We start from the raw sequence: 6,003 nt of genomic DNA on the forward strand, positions 1-6,003 counted from the left end.
CCTTTCCTCCAAAAGTTAGACATAAAGAACAACCACTTTGAAAACTCTTACTGCTAATTTCTATGGAAAATCTGTCCTGCTGTTCACACAAGGTGTTTTTTTTTTTTTTTTTTTTTCTTTTTCTTCCATTACTGGAGGTTTACTGGTTTTTCAACGCCACAATTGGCTCTGAAAGTTTCTGCCATGCAGATTGTGTTGTAAATTGCAGCAGATTTACATCACTGTATAGTCCCCATGTCTGGGTCTACCCTAGGGGTCTTTTCACATGTAGATTTGTGTCAGAATTTGTGCAAGAAAAATCAGTTCCCGACATTGAGTTGTTTCTGCATGATGTCATAGATTTCTGGAAGCGCCATTCAGATGAATGAGAATGTTGCAGAAGCTTTTAAAAGATATTGTCCATAAGAGTATCTCTTTATTAAGAGCCACATAGTCATTGCAAAGAAAGACAGGAACAAAAAACGTATTTGTGCCAGGAAGCAAAATTAATTGCTGATCTTCATTTTATTGTGTAAAACTTTACCACTCAACTTTATTACGGTATATTTATTTTAAAGGGTTTGTCACTTCTGAGCCTTTTATGGCATCATGGTGGGCTCTGCATCTATCTCAAGAACAGTGTCCTATGAATATGCCTTAAATATCGGTGTACAACCCCTTTAACTTTGTTTTTTACTATATTATGGGGATTAATAATATCTGCTTTATATTGTTAGGCTACAAGTAATTCTTATAGGAAATTAATGAACAGAATAAATCCCTGAGATTTCCTATAAGGAGTTACCTTTCATGTACACTGTACAGTTGAACTAATAAGGGAGATTGTAAAGAGTAAGGTTCCCCCCAAAAAAATGTTTTAAATAAGTATTCTGCATTTAAAGGCTCACATTTGGCCCCTGCTTATCATACACAGTTCTGTAATGCCACTGATGATTAGGTGCTTGGGTTTTTTGTGTTCTTGATACGATGAAGCATTATGCTATCTGATTGTATTACTGTTTAGTATATCGGTTACCGATCATTCCGTGGAGTCTTATGCACATTACCTACATTGTATGAGCTTGGTTAAATGACCTGGTTTGTTTGTATGTGCCCTTAGTAAGGTATGTGTCTGAAATTAATAATTGCACTAATGGTCGTCCTTTTAACATATTCCACAGAAAATAGTTTTTTTTTTTCCTATGAGCATGGTAATGTTGCTCATGAAGCTGCAGAACTCTTCAAATAAAAAGGATGAGCTTTATGAAATGCCTTTTGTGGAGTGGTCATTTTATTAAAATTCCAATACACATTGTGATAAATCCACCAACAGTGCCATGTGTATGAGGGCATCCCAACTACCCTGATTTACATATGAGAATGATCAAACGTTGGATTTTTATTCTTCCTTATTGAGCAAGCTTGGCTGATACGTGTATGCATGTGAATCTCCAGGAGTGCACTGCTCCTCTGCCTCCTGGCTTCCTGCATGGCAGTGCGTTCCTGAAAATTGGCAATTAGTACCAGCACCATGGCTGCCCTTTAGGTCAGAACTGAGTGCTCTCCCATGCTGCTATCAGGGACTGCTTTAACTGCACCATCAGAGAAGCACAGAGAAATTAGAGGTTGTCCGACCCCAAAATCCAAATTTTATTTTTTTAAGCTAACTTGTGCTGTATTGTAATATACAACACACCTGTTTTTTTTTTTTTTATGGTTTGCATCAGTTTATGTAAAGAACATGCCTACAACTGTGAACATTTTGGTTTTCTTTTTATTGTGAAGCAAACCATAAATAGGACAAAATAACTGAAAACTTCAGAACTATTCACCCTCCTAAAGTCATTACTTTATAGAACCTTTATCGGTCGTCCATGACAGCACCACCTGAGAGAGGGGATCCGCCCTTCAGGAACAGGAAACCTACAGATACAAAAGGGCAGCACCTTCAAAAGCAATTTAAGCGGGCACCATCAATGAATAGTACAAAAATATAACCTACTGGGATCACCAAATTTACATAGAGATACTATAGATTCTAAATAGATGAAAGACTATGCAAAGAAATAATTTAGGATCACCACACTAATAACTAGTAATTGTGAAAAAATCATGAATTTTTATTGTACATCAGGTCATGAAACACTACACACAATAAAAACATTTAAAAACAAGGCAAGGGACTATAACAAACAAGAGGTCCCATAGTCCACAATATGTCCACCAACTGCCTGGACAGTATACAAATCACATATAAATTACTATTTAGTAGTAGTATGCTGCTGGTTGTTCCATTTAGGTAAGACCGTAGGTTGTGTAAAACAAAACCTGATACACAGTGGTTATAGTATACTCAGGTAGAGTGTAATATCATATCAAGCATAATACCTGAATAAATGACCACACAAAGAATATGTTTAATCCTAGTAGTCAGTGGCTCTAGCAGATCAAAAGTGAAATACTGAGAGATGCACTAGCCCTGATTGAAGTATAGCTATACATCACCATTTCCCTATCAGGGTAAGTATCAGAGTCCGGTCACCCAGTCATCCCAGTCAGCAGTCAGACAGGCAGCCCATCAGGTGGCATAAAGAAACCCACGCGTTCCGACACACAAGGTGTCTTCCTCAAGGTGAGTGTATCCCATCCCTGTGTACACCAGATATTTATATACAGCAATCATTAGAAAATAAAGAGAAGATTATTACCAGCTGGGAGCCCTCAGCAATAGAGCGGTTAAAGTCAGAGTCTCGGCGCATGGTGTAATACCCGGAAGAGCACGCTCAGGGCGGGGGGGAAATGACCCACAGGAGTCTGTGACGTAACACAGACGGCATCTACGCTCATAGAGCACAGCACGGGCTAATCCTCCAAGGTTACTCCAAGTTGTGTACGCAAACAGCGTACCAGATAGAGCAGTTAGCACCAAGGGAGGAGTTACACAGATGACGAAAATATGAGGGAGATTGCTAAGCAGGCAGCGCCCTCATGTGGTGAAGTCATCCCGATCAAACGCTCCCATATGTGTCAACACAATTATTAACCGTACAAACACCAAGATATGGCACCCTTATATCATGGCACAAAGGGTACGTTGCATAGCGTTTTTGAACAGAACACCTTTATTTACAAGTATAAGGGTCACACTATCAATGTAATACAATAATTCCACTTGTATGTAAAAGTGGTATAGCGTAAATCAACAGAATATTTTAGCAGAAAGAATTTCAAGGCAGACTGCTCATCCAGATCACCTGCGTATAAATATATCATACAGGACGCGTATAAATTGACAAAATTACTATGCAAAGGCTGTATTAAAGTAGTCCTCATCAAATACCCCTAGATAGGTAGAGTCAGGTAACCTGTTGTTGCCCTACAAGCTCATCAAGATCTCTTACATCTAGAGTACATTGTACAGAGCATATATAGATGGAAAAAACAACACTTGTATAGTAAAATAATATAGCGCGAATCAGCACGATATTAGTACACCCAGAGCTTACAATAAAATACTAATCCAGGTTGAAAAACCTATGATTCTCTTATATGCTCATCCAGATCTCCTACATCCAAGATGTATTATTTGTGTGAAGCACATATGGATGAGAAAACTCTCCAAACAGAGACAATATTTACATAGTGAGAATAGTATGACGCAAGTTTACAGGATGATAATACACGATGATAATACACGGAGCTTGGAATGAGGTACTCATCCGAGTCACTTGTAGCTACGGTATATTATGCAGACCACATATAAATGTGGGGGTGGCCATACAAAGACAGCACTTATATACTAGAGCGATAAAACGCAAATTGGGAACAGTCCCAATAGAGAGACCCTATATATAGGTAAAATCAAGGGACCTATTGTTACCTTACATGCCTCAGTGAAAAAGTATACAGTAGAGGCTACCTTAATGCAAGGTTTAGGAAACATACCAGCAGCATACTCCAAACTAGGTGCCTCAAAAAGAGGCAGAAAATTCTAAGAAATGGCAAGAGGTTTTTCCTTTCTTCCCTCTATGTGTATACAATGCTGTAACAGCAACCTAATGCAATATATACGAAGAGTAACCCTAAGTATTTTATTCACCCTTTAGCGTAGTATATAATGGGTATTACAATCTTGCCACACCAGATTCAACAATTCAGAGTGACAATGAAAGTATAAACAGAGTATAAAAGAGAAAATGGGTATAAACAGGATAAAGACTGATATAATAAATGAGAAGGGAATGCAATGGACTAACAGCATATGATCCCTATTCCTCAGTTGGTTTAAATCAGGAAAACAGACAGCAAGTGAGAGCTCCTTGATCTTTGGTAGATTTGCTTTTTGAAAAGCCGGACAGAAAAGGGGACTCCCAAAAATGCCACTCTCTCATTGCACAGACCTGTCCATCCTGTGGTACCGACATTGTATATGTTGCCAAAAATTCACAAGTCTATGACACACCCTCCAGGTAGACCTATCATCTCAGGGATGGGGAGTTTATATGAGAGGCCATGTTCTTATTTGGATTACTTTTTGCAGCCAATTGTACAGACCCTGGATTCGTTTGTCCGTGACTCAACACATTTGATACTTCTCCTGGAGAAATTGGATCTACCGGAGGGCGCCATCCTAGCAACACTGGATGTAGAAGCTCTCTATACCAACATTGATCACAGTCTAGGTTTGCATGCTGTGTCTTTTTTTCTGGAATGTCAGACTACGGGGGAGAGGGGACATGATGCCTTTATTCTGGAGCTTTTAAAATTCGTCCTAGAGAAGAATTATTTTGTTTTTGATAGAGCATTCTACAAACAAGTATCCGGGACGGCTATGGGAGCCAAATGTGCGCCCTCCTACGCCAACCTCTTTATGGGGTGGTGGGAGGAGACACATGTGTATAAACAACATCTATTTAAGGAATCAGTCACCAAATGGCTACGATATATTGATGACATTGTGATCATCTGGTCTGGTACATTGGATAAACTTCATGAATTCATTGGTGGTCTGAATGATAACTGCTGGAATATCAAGTTGACCTCTTCCTTCTCTTTCAGCTCGGTGGAGTTTCTGGATTTAAAACTGATGATACACCAGAATCGTATAACCACCACTCTATTCAGAAAGAAAACCGCCACGAACAATGTACTACATTTTGACAGTTTCCATCCGGCACATCTACGACGAGGGATACCAAAAGGGCAGTTCTTGAGGCTTAGACGTAACTGTAGTCATATGGGAGACTTTTTACAGGAATCCCGACAGCTTACCAAAAGGTTCCATGAGAGGGGTTATCCAAAGAAGACCGTTTCAAGGGCCTTGAGGGTGTACAGACTAACATTAGGGGTGGCAATGTTACGGATGAATTACTTCGGCGAGAGGCTAGATGGATATTCTACCTTGACAGCCTCTCCCCTGCTGGTTTAAACGAGGAACTGCTATTCACCGGTTTTTATAGGAGATCTTAAATTCGGTGTTTGATTGGTATGCGTTGTCACCCTTCTAATTTGATCCTTTTCTCCCACAGGTCTGTGCAATGAGAGAGTGGCATTTTTGGGAGTCCCCTTTTCTGTCCGGCTTTTCAAAAAGCAAATCTACCAAAGATCAAGGAGCTCTCACTTGCTGTCTGTTTTCCTGATTTAAACCAACTGAGGAATAGGGATCATATGCTGTTAGTCCATTGCATTCCCTTCTCATTTATTATATCAGTCTTTATCCTGTTTATACCCATTTTCTCTTTTATACTCTGTTTATACTTTCATTGTCACTCTGAATTGTTGAATCTGGTGTGGCAAGATTGTAATACCCATTATATACTACGCTAAAGGGTGAATAAAATACTTAGGGTTACTCTTCGTATATATTGCATTAGGTTGCTGTTACAGCATTGTATACACATAGAGGGAAGAAAGGAAAAACCTCTTGCCATTTCTTAGAATTTTCTGCCTCTTTTTGAGGCACCTAGTTTGGAGTATGCTGCTGGTATGTTTCATAAACCTTGCATTAAGGTAGCCTCTACTGTA

The sequence above is a fragment of the Dendrobates tinctorius genome, unplaced genomic scaffold (assembly GCF_039654945.1).
Source record: "Dendrobates tinctorius isolate UK_male_01 unplaced genomic scaffold, ASM3965494v1 ptg000008l, whole genome shotgun sequence".
In the NCBI taxonomy this organism is placed as follows: domain Eukaryota; kingdom Metazoa; phylum Chordata; class Amphibia; order Anura; family Dendrobatidae; genus Dendrobates; species Dendrobates tinctorius.